The 20442-nt window shown below is 38.3% G+C and overlaps 1 protein-coding gene and 1 non-coding gene across 4 annotated transcripts in view; both read right to left on the bottom strand.

Moving 5' to 3' along the window:
* Positions 1–20442, bottom strand: part of LOC149072537 (uncharacterized) — a 121537-nt gene that overhangs the window by 19143 nt on the left and 81952 nt on the right. For all 3 annotated transcript variants that reach the window (XM_089246104.1, XM_089246102.1, XM_089246103.1), the window contains exon 2: positions 1033–1129. The gene's annotated coding sequence lies outside the window, so the exon portion shown is untranslated. The remainder of the gene's footprint in view (positions 1–1032; positions 1130–20442) is intronic.
* TRNAT-AGU (transfer RNA threonine (anticodon AGU)) lies at positions 6847–6920 on the bottom strand. The gene has a single exon. It is a non-coding gene; the product is annotated as a tRNA-Thr (tRNA).

Below are 20442 nucleotides of genomic sequence, written 5' to 3'. Positions count from 1 at the left end.
GCCTAGACTGTATACAGTTATCTCTCACTCATTCCCATAGCGCAAAAGTACAAGAAAAAAAATACCGCAAAAGTACAAGAAAAAAAATACATAAGTGAGAGGGGCATACAAGCGAATATTATTATCCATGCAGTGTGCAGTTACTTCAGTACTTACAAGAATAGGTAAACCATTAAGTGAATATTACAACTATTCACAGCATTAGGTGAATATTGGAACAACTGTGATGGACAAAGGGTGACGTAAACAGAATATTGTAAACTCGTCTCGGGTACTTACTAATTTTTGCACATATATACACACGCAGGCAAGGCTTGACAAATGGGAAAAAATAGGCAATTTCTTAGCTGCCCTGCAAAATTTTGGAATCATAGGTCTGGGGTTGTCTCAAGAACACCATGGGTCCATTTGCCCCTGCCCCCAATTCTGCAGTAGGACCCCTACACTCGGGTCTTTGTCGAGCCTCTCCAAAAAAGGTGAAATTAGAATGTAAAAGAATGAAAAATGATAGAAATTGTCCTGGGCCAATTCAGCCCCACCCTTGGGTCCTCAGGCAGTTATATTCTGGAACCCCTAATGCACTGAAAAGAACATGCAGCTTATAAATTTCTATGCACCAAATAGAATCATAGCACCAAATCTCTCTTTGGAGGCCACTTATGCCGTGCCATAGGCAGAGATAAACTTGGAAGTCAGGGTGGGGGCACGAAGATGTTAATTCATATATACATTAGATCTGTCGACTCCAATATTAACGCTGGGGACAATGCCCTCCTATCTCCACCCATGGGGCCCTACATGCATTAAGACGGCACTGCACAGGATTACACATTTTGTGCATGAGTTTAAAATAATTTTATTCAGAAAGCCTAGTGTTTTTTTAATGAAAAATCAAAATTATCTGAAAACATCGTGAACATAAAAATGTATAGGCCTAAATAGGCTTAAGTTATGTTAAGCACTTGATTCTTCCATTCTTAATAAAAAACATTCATTCAAAATGACTTAAAACACCACAACAACGAAGCTTACCTTTCTCTCAACTGTCAGCGGTGTCTTCAGTTCCGACCTATGATCCAACATCGGATGCAATTCCTTGCACACTTTTCTCATAGCATTTTTCATAAGCCTAAAAAGGTTCACAAATTAAAATAAGTTTTTAGTAAAAATTTTTTATTTAAAAAAAAAAGAATCTATAGAGAATATATTGGAATAAATAAATTACTCAGATTTTTTTAAGCAAAATTTTGAGTTTCTTTTATGATGTAAAAACCCAAGGCAAACAACGAAACACCTAAATTATATTAATAAACAAAAATATAACACAGCTTCTTCATGACATAACAAGTTAGAGGTTGATGTAGCAGTTTTCATGCTCAATCATGGGGGGGGGGGGGGGGGGGGGAATCAACATTTTCAGTCTCTGAATTTAATGCCAATGTTAGAGAGATTTGAATTCATGTCTCCTACAGGGCTTCCGCATCCTTGAGCAGGACCCCAAACCAGACTTCATGGGTTTCTACAGTGAATTTATAGCGTGAACAAAAAAAAAAACCCATTAATTGTCCCTAGCCCCACCCTTGTGGGGGGGGGGGGCATGATATCGTTTTCTTAAACAAATGCAGAGTACATTGGATCCCATTTAATAGGTGTATCAATTAAAGCTTATACAATATCAGCGCGTCAGTTGGGGAAAACTACATTCTTCGAGAAAAGAGGGATTTTTCATTCAGGAAAATGTATTTAACAGGGATTTTTCTTAGGCAGGATCAGCTTGTTTGCTATTTTGCAGTAGTGATCAAATATGTAATTGCATGATATAATGTTGCACAGAAGTTATTAGATTAAGATTATTTATAACTGCTCATTTCATTATTTCAGCTGCAAAAAAATTATAATTAATTTGGATTGAGTAAAATATTTTTTGATTCCATCTAGTTATTAAAAATACGTTTGAGTTTTCTATACAACTGATTCTCCCTCCCAATTCATTGCAATAAAAAAGAACTTGCAATAATTTAACATATATACATACACATTTTTTCTAACTACAAATTACAATCACAAACAAATAAAACATCCATTTACTGCTAATGAATAAATTTATTAGATACATGTGTGTACAATAGTATCAAAAGCATTTCGCATGCACATATATGCTTGTGCTGTGTATGATAATGAAAAACTTTCAAGTCAGCACTGATAGGTCACTTTTGTCATTTCATTCAGCATTTTAACCTGAAATAGAGGGGGGTAAATAGATAAATGAATCAATATTGTGAGCCTTGTGTGTGTGTGTCATAAAAATGCCAGAGTTAAAAATGAAAAATGTTCAACTTGTTTGAGAAATTCATGGATTAAACCCATCTGCACACTTCATAAGCACAGAGTCCTTCAACAGGAATGTAATGTCTTAATTTTTGTAACTCCTGCACTTCAACAAAGTCAAGAACCTAAAAAACATTTTAAATAGTTACCAAAAATATTTCAATGTATCCACAGAGATGGAACACTACTACTACTCAAGCGTACATGCACTTCGTACACATTCCTTGCGCATTTTTCTTCTGCGTAATTTCTAGAAATTGCCCATTTGTTGATTCGTTTGAAAACTTTACAAAATTGCTCACAAAAAAATTGTTTTTTTTTTTCAATGATTATTCAACAATTGATTATGCGTCAAAGATTCTCTCACACATCTTTGGTTAAAGTGAATGCTTTCTGAAACTTTTGAGCAAAAGATGTTTGGGAAAGATAAACCAAAAAGTTTGAGTGAAAAGAGGGAAGTTTTGCTTAGCACTGCTCATTTAGAAATAAAAGATCTTCCAGCAATCAAAACATGATTTTTCTGCCTAATTCAAGGTTATTCACAATAAAGAACATTTTCATAGAAAGTTGCAGATCAAACGATTTTATGGATTTGTAGACGATATGCAATGTCTAGAATATTTTAATTATACACGGGTACATATGCATACATAGTTTTTAAAAATCATTGAAGGTGAGATGAAATACAACCTCCGTAACTTAACACCTGCTTAAGTGGATATTTTCTTGATCATATAAGGGTATCGTTATCAAGGTTCCACTATACTACTAAACCACATGCGTTGAGCGTATTTGAGTGTTATATACAAACACCGAAAGAGCCTCAAAGTTAAGAACCACAGAAAACCAAATTCAGTAACCATCGCTGTGACCACTGTTGCATGTTTGATATGTCCAACCATCATCTTCCTTATAGACCTACTGAAAGTTTAAGGCAAGTGCTTGAATTTTTGTGCTCTCCGAATATCATACTGAGGTTCTTGAATAGACATATATATTCTTTTAAATAGAACAAAACGCACCCCAGACAATGAATAGTAAATTACCTATCCTCAAGTAAATTATACCATTTGAGCAATTATATTGAACACTTGTTACTGTGCGCCTCCCTAATAAGGAGGTCACCAATAGTATAGAGGATTATGGTTTTCTCAAATTTCTCTATAGACCCATTAATGTCAAGAATTTATTGCTTATGATTTATTATGACATGTTTATATATTGTGGGGAAAAAGATGTTCTGAAGAATCCTTAAATTTATCTGTTCCAGTGATTTGAACAAGTTCATAAAAAAACGTGGCAATCTCATAGGTATACAAAGAATTTTCTCGAGGGGAGTTTTCAGATTTTTTTCTCTTCTGAAGGGCGGGAATTTACGTTTCTTCCTGCAAAATAACACTATAATCTTGGCTGGGAGGGTTAGAACCCCAAAACCCCCCTTTGCGTACGCCAATGATGGCAATTATACAAACCAATTTTAGATGCATTGTTTAATACAAATGACAAATTGAAATATATTGAATTAGTGAGTAAATCGAAAGATTTCATATAGAACTTATAATATTGGATATTTTTCAATCTGTCTGCAACCACCCTATCACTAAGAGAGCTCAGCAGTAATTTAATGGTGACAGATGAACAACAAAACAAAATAATTGCTATTGTTGGAATAATATTAAAAACATCTGTAATCAATCAGCTGGCATCAGAATGACATGCAGAAGACTTTTGATTTATGAAACATGGAAAATAACTGACCTGTTCATTTAATTTTTAAGAGTTCAAACACCTCTAGTTGAGAAACACTGTTCCCAAATGATAAGAAGGAGCATAGCATTTATTAGAACTGTGATTAAAAAAACAAAAACCCTAATAAATATTTGTAAGCAATTAAATTCTGAAATAGATAAAGTTTTTCCTCCTGGATACAGCATTTCACCATTTCTTTCTGCTGCTTAGCTAAACAAGTAATGTGTATAAACTGTAAACTGTCCAAGTTCTAAAATTTTACTTTGAGAGAAGCGTAAGTTTCGGTGGTAAAATTTAGTCAGCGAAATGCCAAGAACTGAAGGTTCTGGAGGAAAAAATTTCTGAAGAAGGGGGGGTGACAGAACAAAAATGTTTGGGAAACTGATTTAATATATGCTTCTTAAATGAAATACACATTATTTCATGAACTAAATTACATTAAACAATATAATATTTCCTATGCGAGTTCAATATTACAAAATTATAATTGGTTGGAGATATAATGTCCTAATAAAATGTAGAAAAATTTGACTTGCCTTTAAAGAAATGTGCAAAATTCTTACAATATCTGCTTGTCTTGTCATCTCCTCCAGAATACACCAAACTCTCAATGCTCTGTAGTACAAAATATCAACATTAATACCACTCAGACAGAAATTTCACTCATAACAATTACTAATGTTTCACATAAATAAAGTGCTTAATAAGTTATGTAACACATGCAATCATTAAAAAATAATTCAAAATCACGATACTCCTAGAACCTGCAGCAATTAAAGAAAATATGTGAATTAAATATAGCATTTGACACCCATTTTGCATTGAATTAAAAAAATTATTTTTGCCGAAAATATACAGGGAGGTCTGAATGAGTGGCACGTTTTTTAGAATGCATTATATATTCATGCAGGTATTTTTAAGCGTTTCTGCACATTGCACGTCTGTATCATGTTTGCATGTCAGACGTGGCATTTCAGAATGCATACCCTCTGGCATTTTCAGAAATAGAGCTTAGAAAATTTTGAACTCCTTTACGTCATTACGACAGCCCGAAAATATTATACATATTTATTGTTATTATAATACATATATATTATTCATATTTATGAACTAATTTATTATTTATGAATATAACTTACATATACGATCATCTTGCGATCAGAAGCCCACACATTTTACGACGAGGTCGGTAAATAGGATTTTTTTCCTCCCAAAAACTTTGACTATTTAATGTACATTAACATCCAAAGTGAGTGAAATGTCATGTTAAGAAAAATATTAAAAAAATCGGTTTCATCATGTCAACAAACCTTCCGCTCAACAGCAAGTATTGTATTCATCTCAGCGCCAACTCCTCGCATGGCCGCCTTTCTGTATTTTTTGTTAATCTAAACTCCTTGTATCATCTTAAATGCATACATCAAGCATTAATAACATCGAAAAACACGAAAATAATTTTGAATCAAAGAATACTTCCATCAAAACACACACATCGCCGCCGCCATTACGGAAAATGCAGTTGTCCTCGACATTAATGAGAGGGTCTTCTCACTCCTTCACTAGCACCATCTTTGTTCTTAACAAAGGAAAGAAAGTTCCTTATTTAAGGAAAAGCGAGCGGAGAATACCGAATTTTTTCTTTTTTCCTTAATTAAGGACAAACAGCGGACAAGGAAAGAATTCAGCCCCTGGCTCTCGTTTACAATTGTCCTTCCCACACGATCCGCATTATTGTTCACAAAGAATATGGTCACAAAAATTTCCCTTTTATCGTTCATAACGAGAAATCGCTGAGTCTATAGAATCGGGACAAGTAGATGGTCGAGCCCCAGGTCCTGCAGCTTGGATTGCAGAGACCAATAAGAGTATCACCACTAAAGCAAAGATTTCTAACTGGTATATTCTATGGTTCCGTTAAAGTTTCTTTTAGAGTTCTGCAAATTCAAGAACCTTTAAAAACCCTGAAACCCAGAGAGCTTCATGTTAAAATCTGTTGAATTTTTAAAAAAGAAGCTGCCCCAACTCCACATGACAGTATGGGCCTTCTCACACTACTAAACCAGACATGCAACTCGTTCATATTCCTCTGCAGAACTTCTAACAAATTGGTACATGTTGGAGTGTGTGTGCCTGCGTTGTGAACCTAAGGTAAAGTTTGTTTCTGTGTAATGCTTGTTATGTGTAGTGCTACCATCAGTTTTTTCTACAAAAGCTTATTATTACTAGGTGGATTATTCATTTTTTAAAAAAATTATAAATTGAAATTACTGTTACTAATTTATGGTAATTTTTTATGCAATTGATAAGAAATAAAATTTGTGATAGTTAAACATGTTGATGTCAAAACCCAACCCTGTTTGTACCTAAGGATGAAAATTACACCTCAAAATTTTGAATTTTTAAAAATTCAGTATTTAAATTTTTTTATTTTAAAAAATGACTTCACAAAAGTTTAGAATATAACCTCAGCATTTTATCAAGTGAAAATATGTTTCCCAGCGGCTAAGAAATATTAAAACGTGAAATTTATTTGTTTTACCAGGAAATCATCGGCGGGGGGGGACCATGTGATCAGTATTTTACAGGAAATTCTGGTGCAAGTTATAAAAATGACAGTTTTTTTAGTGAGAGTTGCTATTTTTAGTCTTCCAGTCACCATGGCACCTGGTATTTATCAAGCCCTAGGTTTTACCATATAGGCTATTAAAGTAAATTAATGAGAGCGAAAGCTAACCAAGAGACAAGGAAAAATAATCTGTTACATAATCAAGGCACTGGTGGGAATCGAACCCACGATTTCTTGTTTACTAGACAAGTGCTTCGACCTACTAAGCCATAGTGCCACCAATTTATGCAATAGAACAGAAATTCCCAGGGAACAAGAGAAAGTAGGAATTGAATTCAAGCAGGTCAACAGACAAAAACGTGCGCAATGTTTTGACTGATCAGGGTAAGCACCACATGATTTCACAAAAGGTCATTCAAAACAGATAAAAAGACCAAAAGTCAAGAAGTTGATCTTTGATCATTTTTGTTCCACATGAGTGATAACATTAAAATACAAACACCATGTAAAAATAAAAAGCCAGACTTGCAGCTAAAGGTAATGATCAAAAAATCTCTTGGAATTAAACTTAGGGATGAAACCTATCAACACATAAATAGAGCACAATAGAAACCATTATCACTTAAGCGATCAAGAGAATGTTCTAATTATATGGCAGCATCTAAAACCCACAGATGTTAAAATGTCAATGATGGCTCAGATTTCAACATGATAGTGAACTCACCACATTATCGTATCCACAGAATTGAACTCGGCACACATTAGCACCACTTACAGAAGCACAATTGACACCGCTAAAACAATGAGAAAATTGGTGCTAAAAAATTGTCTACAATTTTTTAAGTCACGAGAGCACTGAATATACCTATCATCAGGCCAGTAGCCAGAAATTTCGTTCGGGGGGGGGGCAAATGATAGAATAGATTTGGCTTTTTTTTTTGCGTCATTTTCTCACATTTCGGAGAGCAGAGTCCCAAAGTCCCCCCCCCCCCGCTACGCACTTGCCTATCATCAAAAGAGCACCCTTACAACAAGTTTGACATACCAATGCATGAAATCAGGATGATTTCCAACCCTACAATGCAACTTGTACAAGGTGTTTATTTGCAACGTTGATCAAGTGCTCACGAGCACAAAATCTGACACAAGCATCGAGCACTCAGGGTGTTTCAGGGAGCAACGGGTTGAAGATGCCTGGTCGGATTCCTTGGGTATTGGGTGGGAGATATGTAGAACAACAGGGGTGTATTCACATAACGAAATCCTATTTGAGACTGGGCACCATAACTGTTCAAGTGCTTAGGGCCAATCCGGCCCTGGAGGGGGCTAAGCATGCTATAGCCTAGGCCGGCAAGCGTGAGGAAACAGTGGTCAAGAATAGATAACGGTCGGCATAATCATAAATAAAACCTGTGTGGCTCATGAATGCCCTACAAATGATATAAACTAAACTTATAAAGAAAAGAAACATAAAAAAATTGAATCCCAATTAAATAAATATCTAAATAAATTAGCGAACTCACCACGAGCAGGACGCAAGGACGAAAATAATGGCGCGACACTACCCATTCTTCTCCATAACTTTTCACTTTGCGAAAGCTTGCACATGCGCAAAACACAACTGTGGAATTATGGGATTTGTTTATAAATAGAGATATTTGTTCGTAATTACAGTCGAATCCTTAGAGGAAAATACTTTATTTCTCCTCGATGGTCGAATCCCGTTTTAACGAATACCGTTATAGCGAAAATTTCGTTTTAACAAACACTTTTCTAATCCCCCAATTAAGTTTACATAGGAACAATGCTAGATAACCTGGAATTCCTTTATAACGAAATTTCGTTGTAACGAAGTGATTCCTCCGGTCTCTTGGCGTTTCTTATAACGGGATTCGACTATATTAGTACATCCATGATGTATAGGGATACGTAAATTTCGCAAAAAAAAAAATCCGAAATTTCGCCTTTATTCGCAAAAAAAAAAGAAAAAATCAGGTCAGAAATTTCGTATTTTTTTCACAAAAAATGAATTTATTTTTTTGCAAAAAATAAAAATTAAAAAAATAAGTAAAATAATATATTTGAAAAAAATAGCATATCATAGGCCCTCGGCTAAAATGATTTTTCTGAGATCTCCCTTCCCCCACCTTACTAGAAATGCTTACTCTCGATAATCCGAACTAGATCTCATTTTCATGACGCCCCTCTGCACTTGAGGTTTCTGGGCCGTGCTCGGTCGGACCCATGCATTAAGACGACACTAGTTGGAATGTCATGTGTAAAGTCAATTTATTTTAACTCTTTTTCTGCTGCTGTGTCTTCAGCAAAGCCAACGAAGGATGACGTGGTCCAGGATCTGGCCTGGCCACGGAGGAGGCTCACCCGAGCCAACAAGCCAATGAGGGAAAACGTGGTTCAGGACCTGGCGCTTGGCCACAGAGAACAACAAAGGGCTCAAGCTCAATAGAGCTACAAAGACATCAGAAGAGCTCATTGTAAAATAGAAATATTTAAATCTGTATATACTTTTTTTTTAATGTGTTTTTATATTCATGTATTTTATATGCATAATAAAGCACCCGACACCGCCCAGCCCCCTAATCCGGGGCAATGGCAAAAATCGATAGAGCCTGGGCGGTGCACGGTATGAAATGAAATAAAAATGTGTCTTCAGCAGAATACTATGTCGTTCATCAATTCCAACATACAGTAGAATCTCGTTTATCCGACCTTCCGTATTATCGGACGTCTCCCACCCCAAAAAAGAAAATGATCAAGCACAGACTATTGAGCTTTCAGAATTTCACATAACGACGGATTTAAGGCTCTAGAAACTGCAATAAAATACATTGAGCAACAAGAAGCTACAGAAATCGACATAATGATGCTGCAAAGATGACGAGATTTGGCAGCGGAGAAACGGCACTCGTCAGGAAAGCAGACTACGATCAAAAATATTTTTAAATCATCCAGGCCTGAACTTTTTTAAGTACTGTATTTAACTTCAAAATATTCTGTAACTGTAAGTTCATTTTCTCACTTGATTTTTTCTGTTGTTTTTCTGTGAACATGATTATTAGGTTCGTAATGTGCAAAATTATAACCTATTTGACGTATAATAGGCTTTTCCTTAACACCTCCGTATTATCCGACGTTCTGCCGGCCCGTTTATGTCGGATAAGCGAGACTCTACTGTACTCATTTGTATATTTTTTATTTTTTCGTAAAAACGCCCTTGAAATTTGAGCCCAAAAGATTTCAGATCTACTAACTTACTCCATAAAACATGCGCGAATGGAAAGTTTGATCCTTTCAAATTGTCGATTAGCATAATTTTCCTACAGAACGCGGAAACGAAAGTTCAACTGAACCCGTATTTTAGGAGCTAGAATTTCATTGTCAAAACTTATTTTTAAGAGACTTATGTGCTGGAGTAAGTAATCGTCTTCATATTTATTGAGAAAAGCAGCAATTATATGATATTCGCTGAGATGAACGACACCTTTGAACCACGAATTCTGCCTGGCTACGGCAGGCGTCAGAAGAATTTTTCTGCCAGTAATAGCCTACTTATACAGTGAAACTTCTTTTTTCTTTTTGGTAGCTTAAATACGCACTGCTCATTTTTCTTCAGTGTAAAAAAGTTATCTTCGTCTTGGCCACAACAGAATTAAATTCTTTGAATTCTTCAATGAATGTGTCACCCACAAGATTCACTTTATGCGCCCAACATTAGTAGTGCATGTCTGATTCAGCAGCAGCATTGGTAGTGCAAAATGTTGTCACCAAGAAGTGTTTTTGATAATTTGAAGCACGCATTCATGTAACGCACGGAGTCCGATACTAGATCCTTTATTTTCGTATTTAGTTCGTATTCTTTTAAGGTGTCAACATTATAGCTTGGAAATACACGGAAAATTAACGATAAAATTTAAATTATCATGATTTCACAGTAAAGTAGTAAAAATTCAAATTTTTCCATTTATTCGTCAAAATTGGAAAATTTCGCATTTATTTCGTGAATTTTCGCATTTATTTCGGATTTAACACAGGATCCTATGGGTTCACTTGAGTTGGGGGGCGATGGGACAAAAAGTTAGGAAACTATGGTTTAGACTAGTGTTTCCCAAAGTGGGCAATATTGCCCCCAGTGACGATAGAAGGGTCCAGGGGGGAGCAGGACCGCATGTAGATGCTTGGTCATATATTTACATCAGCTTACTCGTCCCCATACGATAAACTAAACGACACCACAAATGAACTCCACACAGTAATGAGAAGAGCTGGCACCACACCAACCATCATCTGTGCAGACCTCAACGGCCCCTGTACGGTGCTTGGATACAAGAAAACAAAACCCAGAGGCTCAAAACTCCTGGATTTTATAAGATCTAATCTAACAATACTCAATGACGGAGGAATCCCATACTGCCACGATGGAAAAACGTCCTGACGTCACCCTTATAAACGAACACACCACACTGGAACACATCGAGTGGAAAATTCACAAAGAAGCAAGCCCAGGTCTACCCCAAAACAGAATCAATAACAAAATTCTCAAACTCAAGAAGGCGGATCGAAAACTTTCTCAAAAAGCTTAAACCACAGGTGAAGGGGCTGACACAAAAATTCAACAGGGCCAATACTGAAAATGAACTCTGTCTCCAGAGAGATAGAAGAAGATCGCACGCCATGGTGGAGCCAAGATCTCGAAATGAGGAAAAGGCCTGCAAAAAACGGTACGACATAGCCAAGGAAAAAATCTGGGCCAAGGAAACATTCCGCAGAACTAGAGCAGCTTACACAAAAGCGATAAAAAAAGCCAAACGAGACCAATGGAAAAAGTTTTACACGGAAGCATAGGACCCATATGGTGCAACTTATAAAGGCACAGTAAAAAGAAGAGCAAGACCAGCCCAACTTATGATGGAGGAGGGAGAAAATCTCACGATAATGGACGCAGCAAAACGCCAACTGGAGAGGATGTTTCCCGCAAGCAACACATGCAGGGAACCCGATCTCGAACAACTTTTGAATGCCTCCAGGAACAATACAATGAGGGAAAGGCCGATTTCGAAACCAGAAATCTCTGGAATTATTAATTGCTTTAATGACAAGAAAGCACCGGGGCACGACCAAATCAATAATAAGCCTTCCTTCACGCTATGTTCAACAAATGTCTACAACTGAGTGTATTCTCTCAGCATTTCAAGTTGGGGGAAATTTTCCTAATCCTCGAGAAAGATAAGGATCTACGGGACATACATCTTCTTCCAACTATCGGAAAAACACTGGAGAAGATCATAAGTTCATAACACAACGTATCATATTGCAGTGTTGATATCGGATCATACCAAAGAAAAGGGCTATGGGGGGTCCTCGACACGATTCATAACTGGATGGAGGCACACGGATTACAGATGGCAACAGAAAAATATAAATTTTTATGGATCTCCTCCAAAAACCCCATGTCGCTCAGAATGAATGGCTCATTAATGAAGAGAACTAAGGTACTTCAATACCTCAGTAAGAAAGATGTCGTTTGTGGACCACATTCAGCAACAAGGAGACAAGGCCAACAGAATTCTCCCCACTCTACTCAGCTGTGCGGGCAGCAACTGGGGAATAAACAGCAGAATGTGGAGAATATTATACATCAGTCATCCAAAGAATCCTAACATACGCGGCACCAGTCTGGGGAAAAAACTGTCCCAACAAGCTAAAAAGAAGCTGGATTCTACGCAAAGGGGCTTCTTACATTACGAAAGCGTATTCCACGACACCTACCAACGCCCTTCAGACGATCACGGGTCTTCCTCCCCTAAGTCTCTGGACAGAGTATGAAGCCAAGGTGGGACTGCTGCCCAGGCTTAAAAGACCCACCAGACTGGAGAGAAGAAGCGGAATAGTCACGCCCTCACAAATCGAGCAAAAGGCCACAGGATGGTCGGCCCCATAGACTTAAGATATAAAGTAGTATTACTCTTACTACATACTTTCTTAATACATAGTATTATTACTCTGTGGTCGGCCCACCCAGCTGCCAGTACCCAGCAGGGCAGTGATGGTAACTCGTGGGAAATTTCCCATTTTCGAGGGAAAAATTGGCCAAAATTTGTCCAAGGGGGAAATTTCTTAGCATTTATGGGAAATTTTGAGAGTTCATCAAACAAAAGGATTTTTTGAAAAAATAAAGAAATTAATGCAGTAAAATACTTTTCTATTGTAAAATTACTTGATTCGTATTTTCCCCGCCAGATGGCAGTACATTTTTGGAATTCGTGGGAAAAATTTAGTCAAAAGGAAAATTTTTCTGGAGGAGAGGTTACCATCACTGCAGCAGGGACAAATCTCTCTGAAACAGGAGCAACAAAAAGCGATTAACGGATCTAGAATGGACGAGGGCACGGCGGCAGCACTCGTCATCATCGAGAAACAGGAAATTATACACAAATGGGCCCATAAACTCAATAACGAGACCTTGGTATTCCAAGCAGAGATGTATGCGATTCTGAATACAGTCAGAATACCCCCGGGCCAAGTGATTTTTCTGAGGCTCTACCTGGCCAATTTTCGAAAAATTCAACCACTTCTCGTTTTTCTGAGGCACCTCTATCCTTGAGGCCCGGGTGGTCCCATGCGTTAAGACGGCGCTGGGTGGAGGATTGACTGCACATACGAAAAACTGCGCCCCGAGGTGGCGAATGCTCGCGAGGCAGTTTGTGACATTTTGGAGACTTCTCCAGCGGGCCCCGGGAGGGCCAGATCTGACTATTTAAAACAACATTGGTATGGAATACGATCTTTTTTGCGCCCTGAGGTGGCATGCTGTCGCGGGGCGGAAAACACATGAAATGTCAGAATCCCCGGAAGAAGAACGATCGAACGGCAGCAAAACACCTCACGAGCCTCGCTAATATGGGTGCCAGCATCGGCTTTTGTATATAATTGTAGAAAATACAACTTGATGAATAGTGAGGGGGGGGGCATGCGGTGGGGACCCACATGCAGAGGTGGGGGGGCTTCGCTGGGTGGTGCGCATGCGCAGCATCGGGGGTTCACCGCTTGGTAAGAATCCGGATGGCAGAATTTCATCATATCTTACAAGTCGGAACGAGTGGCCCACAGGGGCGCCGCCTGCTGCTATGCCAGCTTAATGGGACGGGACGCGATAGGGGCCCTCAATATGGATAAGGGAGGATAGAGGCATGGCCCAGGGGCTGGGATCTTTTGCGGGGCCCCCCAACCACATTTTCACGGGGCCCCTTTATGATGAATTTATAGCGTGAAAAAGCAAAAAAATGGGGGAAATCGTCCCGGGCCCCAGGGCTGGAGCCTTGTCAGCCCACCCCTTGTGGGGGCCATGGATAGAGGGTTGGATGTACCGGAGCGGGGAGCCATCGAATGTATCTCGAGGGCGACCCGGTCGGCCACATTCAGCCCTCTCCAGCACAGACCAACTCAGCTGAGTAAATGGCTTTGGATTTAGTTAAGCAGCGGTTCTCAACCGGTGCTCCGTGTGCATTCCCGAGGGGCTCCGCGACCGTTCGAGGAAAATAAAATTAAAAAACCAGTAAATTTGAAAAAAGTAATAATTATAAATATAATATGAATAAAAATCAGTAACTTTGATAAATAAATAAAAAATAGGCTTATGGGGACTACGCAAGAGAATTTTATAGACCAGAAAGGGCTCCGCGAGTCAAAAAAGGTTGAGAACAGCTGTAGTAAAGGATCCCATGGGTTGACTTGAATTGGGGCGGGGCGAGGCGATGAGAAGAAACAATTTCTGAAGGTGGTGATGGAACCAGAAATTTGGGAAACTATGGTTTAGACCAGTATTTCCCAAAGTGGGCAATATCGTCCCCCTGATGGGCAATGGAATGGGCCAGGGGGCGATAGAAGCTGCAGATTTAACACAGGATCCTATGGGTTCACCTGAGTGGGGGACGATGAGAGAAAAAAAATAATGATGAAGGAGTCGATGAAACAAAAAGTTCGGGAAACTATGGTTTAGATCAGTGATTCCCAACGTGAGCGATGGAATGTTCCAGGGGGGGGGGGGGGGGTTGATAGAAGCTACGGGTATAGCATAGAATCCTATGGGTTAGATTGCGTTGAGGGCCGATGGGAGAAAAAAATTTCTGATGAAGGGGCGATGGGAAAAAAATTTCTGAAGGGAGCGAGAAGGGACAAAAAGGCTGGGAAACTATGGGGTTTAGACCAGTGATTCCCAACGTGGGCGTTAACACCTCCTTGGGGCCGATGGAAAGTTCCAAGTGGGCGGTAGAAGCTACGGGTATAACATAGGATCCTATGGGTTAGATTGCTACCAGCACAAATTAATATTTCAATTTAAAAACGAATTACTTCAGTTTAGCAAAAATTAGAACTTCAAAAACAGTGACTTACCATGGATTATGACACTAATGAGACCTTTGCTGTTGTTTTCTGCCCGTTATCTAGTCGTTAATCCTGGGCTGAATCGAAGTAACAGCCAAACGGAGACAGTCAGAAAGTTGTAAACGATTTCTCTGTTTTGTTTTCAGCACAGTTATAGTAGAAAAGCCGTTTCACAAAGATACGTGCAGAAAAACAAAGAATCATCGTCACCTCATGCAAATTTGGAAATTCGTTTTTTACTTTTATCCAGAATTTTGCAAGGCTAGTAGAATTATAAGTACTTTCAAATCCTTTGTTGGATGACAATCCAATTAGTTCAAGGGTTTCTTGATAAGAAAGGACTGCTGTTTTGTATTCAAGAAAAGGATCCATGCGTATTTTTCCCTTGGGTCCTCGTGTTCCGGATAATATTTTTCAAACGACAGTAGCAACATCTTTAAATGCGATTCAATAACATCTGGAATCAAGGTGCTTGAATGCAAGCCATCTTCTTCCATAACATAATCCGAGTATGACTGAAACATTTCGTAATTATTTTCACCAATCATTTTCAGCCAGAGTTTGAGTTTCTTTTTAAATGATTCAACCAAGAATGAAACATCGTTGTTTCTGACCCTTGAAGTTTCAAATTCAACTCATTTATGGAAGAAAATATGTCGCTGAGGTATGCCAATCCACTTCTTATCTTGAAACAAGTGGTACATATCACTTTTTTTACCAATAAGGAACAATTCAACTTCCTTTCGAACTTCATATATCCTCTTCAGAACTTTACCTCGGGACAGCCAACGAACTGCCGAATGAAAAAGTCGATTTTTGTGATCGGTGCCCATCTCATCACACAATACTCTCAACAATCTAGTATTCAAAGCACTGTTTTTTATGAAATTAACTATTTTAATAGATTGCAACAGGACTTCGTTAAGTTCAGGAATCATTTTTTTAGAAGCCAGGTTTTGCCTGTGAATGAAACAATGCGTTGATATTAAGTTATTTTCACTCGCCATACTCTCGATTCTAGCGACTAATTGAGCGACATAATTTATCTAGAACAGTACGGTGAATTGGGATCATAAATACGAGACATCGCCAATTTTTGCTAAAAATATAACCGATTGTAGGTAGAATTATCGAAAATTGGGAAAAATGGAGAATTTTCTTAAAAAGACATGCCATAAAAACAAAAGAAAGAGTGACAAGAAAATGAATCGTTGTAACCGAGGGCGTTGAATTTCTTCGACGTTGTAAGCAACGTTCATGAAAATTCTTCTGTATGGGAATTAGTCATTCCGCCAAGAATTGTTGCTATAGAAAAATTGTCATTGAAACCGCGATCGTTATAAATAAGTCTGACTGGGAAAAATAAATTCAGGAAATTAAAATAAAACACAGTGGATCCCGCTTATAACGTTTTTCAAAAAACCGCCATGAGGAAACGTTGTAAGCGGGAAAACGCTTTTAACGGGAAATCTTAATGAGAATCACCTAGACCCCCCCAAAATTATTTGCATCAAGCGCGAAAACGTTATAAATGAGGACGTTATGACCGGGATCGACTGTGCACGAAAATTCATTCCATAAAAAAGGGTGCGAGGAGGGAAAAAACTGACGACAAAACGGAAACGCGTTTACACGCACCCTTTTATCGTAGGATTTCACGGAAACTATTGCTCGGCCACCAGATTTTTTGACGCGACCTTGAACCACTTGACCGTCGATTTTTTCCGTCTACACGACACCATCTTATCGCAGACACTCCCTCTTTTCCCCAAACCGGCCTTAACACTTCTCGGCAAGCAGTAATTAAAGAAGGCTAGATGAGTTCTTCGCCAATAGCATACGGTTTTCTGCATTTGGCTATTTGTAACGATATCAAATACGATGTCGTTAGTAGTGAATCGTCAGTCGTTGAAGTTCGAGAAATAATTATCTTTTCTGCTTGAAGAGCCCCTTTTTTGCGCATGAACAGGTCAATAGGTTTGTTCGCAAAATCAGGATGTTTCGTGCTGAGATGTCGGATGAGACGCGATGGTTTCATGGCTTCGTTTGCCAAAACAGTAGCACAAATAACACATTGAGGTCTTGTTAATTGGTCGGTGTCAGGGCAAAGAATGAAACCAAATTTCAAATAATCGTCATTGTATTTACGGATGAACGCTGACTTTTTTTTCTGAGTGATACTAGCTATTTTTGCCTCGTTATGACCGTCCTGCTGGCTTAACTCTGGAAAATCAGTGTTATTTTTAGTTTCACTTTCGATACGGGATTTTTTAACTCCAAAACTGAACAAAGTTCCTTGTCTTTTACTCATGATGAAATTCAAATTTGCACACTTATTCACAAATAAAATGAATGCAACAAAAAAAATTATAAAGTAGTATTTTACTTAACAATATTTCCATTATAGTAACGACGGACTATATGTATAACAAAAAACACACACACACACACACCCATATAGCTACGGGAGGTTTTTGGGCAAACATGAGAGAGCACTTTAATTTTCCTAAAAGGTGCCGGCAATCATGACAGCTACTTGAAAGTCGCACTACAAAAAAAAAAAGAAGGAAAAAGTTCTTTGAGGGAAGACCAGACTGTTCTGCACCCCATTCTCATAGGGTAGAGCTAAAGCCGGGTTTCCCTAGGAGCAGGTTTCTACAGTGAGCGCAGCGTAGAAACGCTGATTGGTCCAAAAAACCTGAATAATCAGGTTTTTAACCAATCAGCATTTTCACGCTGCACACGGCGCAAAAGTTCTACTCCTAGGAAAACCCGGCTTAAGGGAACATCAAAGAAACTGGACAAACGCCTTTGTTCCAGTTTGTGTGTCCTAAAAAACGTCATTTTCTTATAATCGTTACTGTAAAAAAAAGTGGAACTTCTACTTTCTTTTTTCCCTTTATATGCATTTCCTTCATATAACTTTTGGCAATTGAAGCCCTCCGCCTTTTTATATGTTAAACGAGCAGTCCAATAGTGAATTCGGCGCCCCCCTTTGGTTCAGCGCCCGCACCCGCCTGCCCACCCCCTAGTTGCGTCCCTGTAGGTATTGACAGGGCTGCAGCCCTGGGGCGCTAGACAATTACCATCAATTTTTGTTTTTTCATGCTATGAATTCGCTATGGAAGGGTCCCCGTGAAAAGTCTAGCTTGGTGCCCTGCTCCAGGATGCGAGACCATGAGGTTGCGGGGCTGACATAGCTCCAGCCTTGGGGCCAGTGCTGTCTTGACGCATTGGCCCATCCGGGCACGGCCCTCAGAAGAACGGGAAGTGGTTGAAGTTTTTCGGGAGTTTTCCAGGTAGGATCTCAGAAAAATCACTTGGCCCGGGGGCCCCATGATGCTCTTAAGACGGCCCTGCTTGGGGCGCAGGATGATTCTCACTGTTATTTCGTTTCTTCACGCTAAAAATTTTCTGTAGAGTGGCCGTGCTCCCACTTCAAGACTAACTTTAAAGAGGACTTCAAGGAGGAATTTTTATGCTAAACTGGGTATAATTCAAATTTGTCACACCTTAGTGCAGCGGTTCTCAACTGGTGCTCCGCGGAGCCCTTAGGGCTCCTTGTGCACTCTCCAGGGGCTCCGCGGCCACTCTAGGAAAATAAAAAAAACAGTAAAATTAAAAAAAAAATTATTATAAATATTTTTAAATAGTAAAAATAAATCAGTAACTTTGGTGAATAATTAAAAAATTGGCCTACAGGGCTCCGCCATAGAATTTTTTTACTATAAAGGGCTCCGCGAGTCAAAAAAGGTTGAGAACCGCTGCCTTAGTGAAATAGCGATGCATAATGAAGATGAGAGACTGATTCATGTCAGACCTAAGAATATATTGATTAATCAATACAGAAAAGAATTCTGAAAGCTACTAAAAATTGGAAGTAAGTATTCAGAGAAATTCTGTATGTAATATAAATATTATTTGGACTTAAAAATAATTAGTTATATGTAAATAGCCTTTTTTGAATTATCTAGAATATTGATATAAGTAAAATGTATGATTTTATAAGTATTACAAGTTATATTGAATTATTGTTGGATAATGATTGAATTATAGGAAATGCATGAGATGTGTATATTTTGGGTTTGACAGTTTTTATTTATAATGGTAAGAAATTTAATTACTATAATATTCAGCATTTTTTTCATATTTAAAGAAAATATGTATGTTCTGAAATGTTTATCAAGTGATTGATAATAGAAAATAATGATTGAAAATATGTTATATTTTGTTTAATAAAATAAACCACGATTGATTGAGATCAAAATAATGGTGATTGACCGATCCTGCGTAATGGCTGGATAGCACAAACGGAAGGGTAATGAGACTGGGAGCTATGTAACGTAAAAAAAAAAAATGGGGATTGAATTAATGAGTTAAATAATGTCTAATCAATGTTTCACGCTAGTAGTGAATCCCAGGATGAAGGAGATGTAGATCTAGAAATAAATTTTTAATTGATCTGGCGCTCTATATCACTTGATGAAGACTAACTTTCACGAAGCCCTCTCAAGAGTTGAGAGGACTTGCACTACCAGACAAAATAAGATGTACAAGTGAGATTTCATAAATGTTACAGTCATATTTGAGTATTGATTAAAAATACTTCATTGAAATAGTTAAAGTTTTTTTTAATCATTATGTACCTTGAATCATTTATTTTAATTCATAAAAAAACGTTTTTATATCTTTAAATTTAAAAAACAAGTTGCATTTTACATAGTTTGAAAAAAAATTAACATATATAAAGATGGCAAAATAGCTCGATAGATGGCACTTTATTATTTAAAGTATCCTTGCCGATGTTGCTGAAATGTCCCTTCATAGAAAAACCAGGACCACATATATTTCTCAACATCATTGGTTTTCAGCATGCCCCCCCCCCTCGCCATAACGGTGGGGTTGACAGGGCTCCAGCCCTGGAGACCGCGGCAATTACCATAATTTTTTTTTTTTTTAATGCTATAAAGTCACTGTAGAAAGGCCCGTAAAATGTCTGGTTTGGGGGCCCATCGAAGATTCCAGTATAAGCGCTCTGCCACAGGATGTGGGGGCCATGAGGGTAGAGCTGATAGGTCCACAGCTTTGGGCACCGGGATGATTCTCATTATTATATATTTTTCTTTTGGGGTCATTCAAGTATTACGTAAGCATCGATGGGGGGGAAGGGGGTTTCCGATTTGCTGACTTTTGACGACAAGGGGGGGAGAGGGGTTTGGATGATGCTTACGTCAACCACCCTTTATGAGAATAAGAAATATTCTTAATGGCATCTTATTCGGTGCACCAAAAACAAAAAAAACTTTTCGACAGTTATTGGGCACCTGAACTAACATTTTCCCTATTGACAAGTCCCCTGTTGAGCCACTTTAGTGATCTCTAAATGTTTCACGGAT

The sequence above is a fragment of the Pholcus phalangioides genome, unplaced genomic scaffold (genome assembly GCF_987345545.1).
Source record: "Pholcus phalangioides strain wild (caught in Gottingen) unplaced genomic scaffold, Ppha-v1.0 ptg000017l_1, whole genome shotgun sequence".
NCBI lineage: Eukaryota > Metazoa > Arthropoda > Arachnida > Araneae > Pholcidae > Pholcus > Pholcus phalangioides.
Note: the sequence above shows the minus strand (reverse complement) of the source record. Positions and strands in the feature narration are given on the sequence as shown.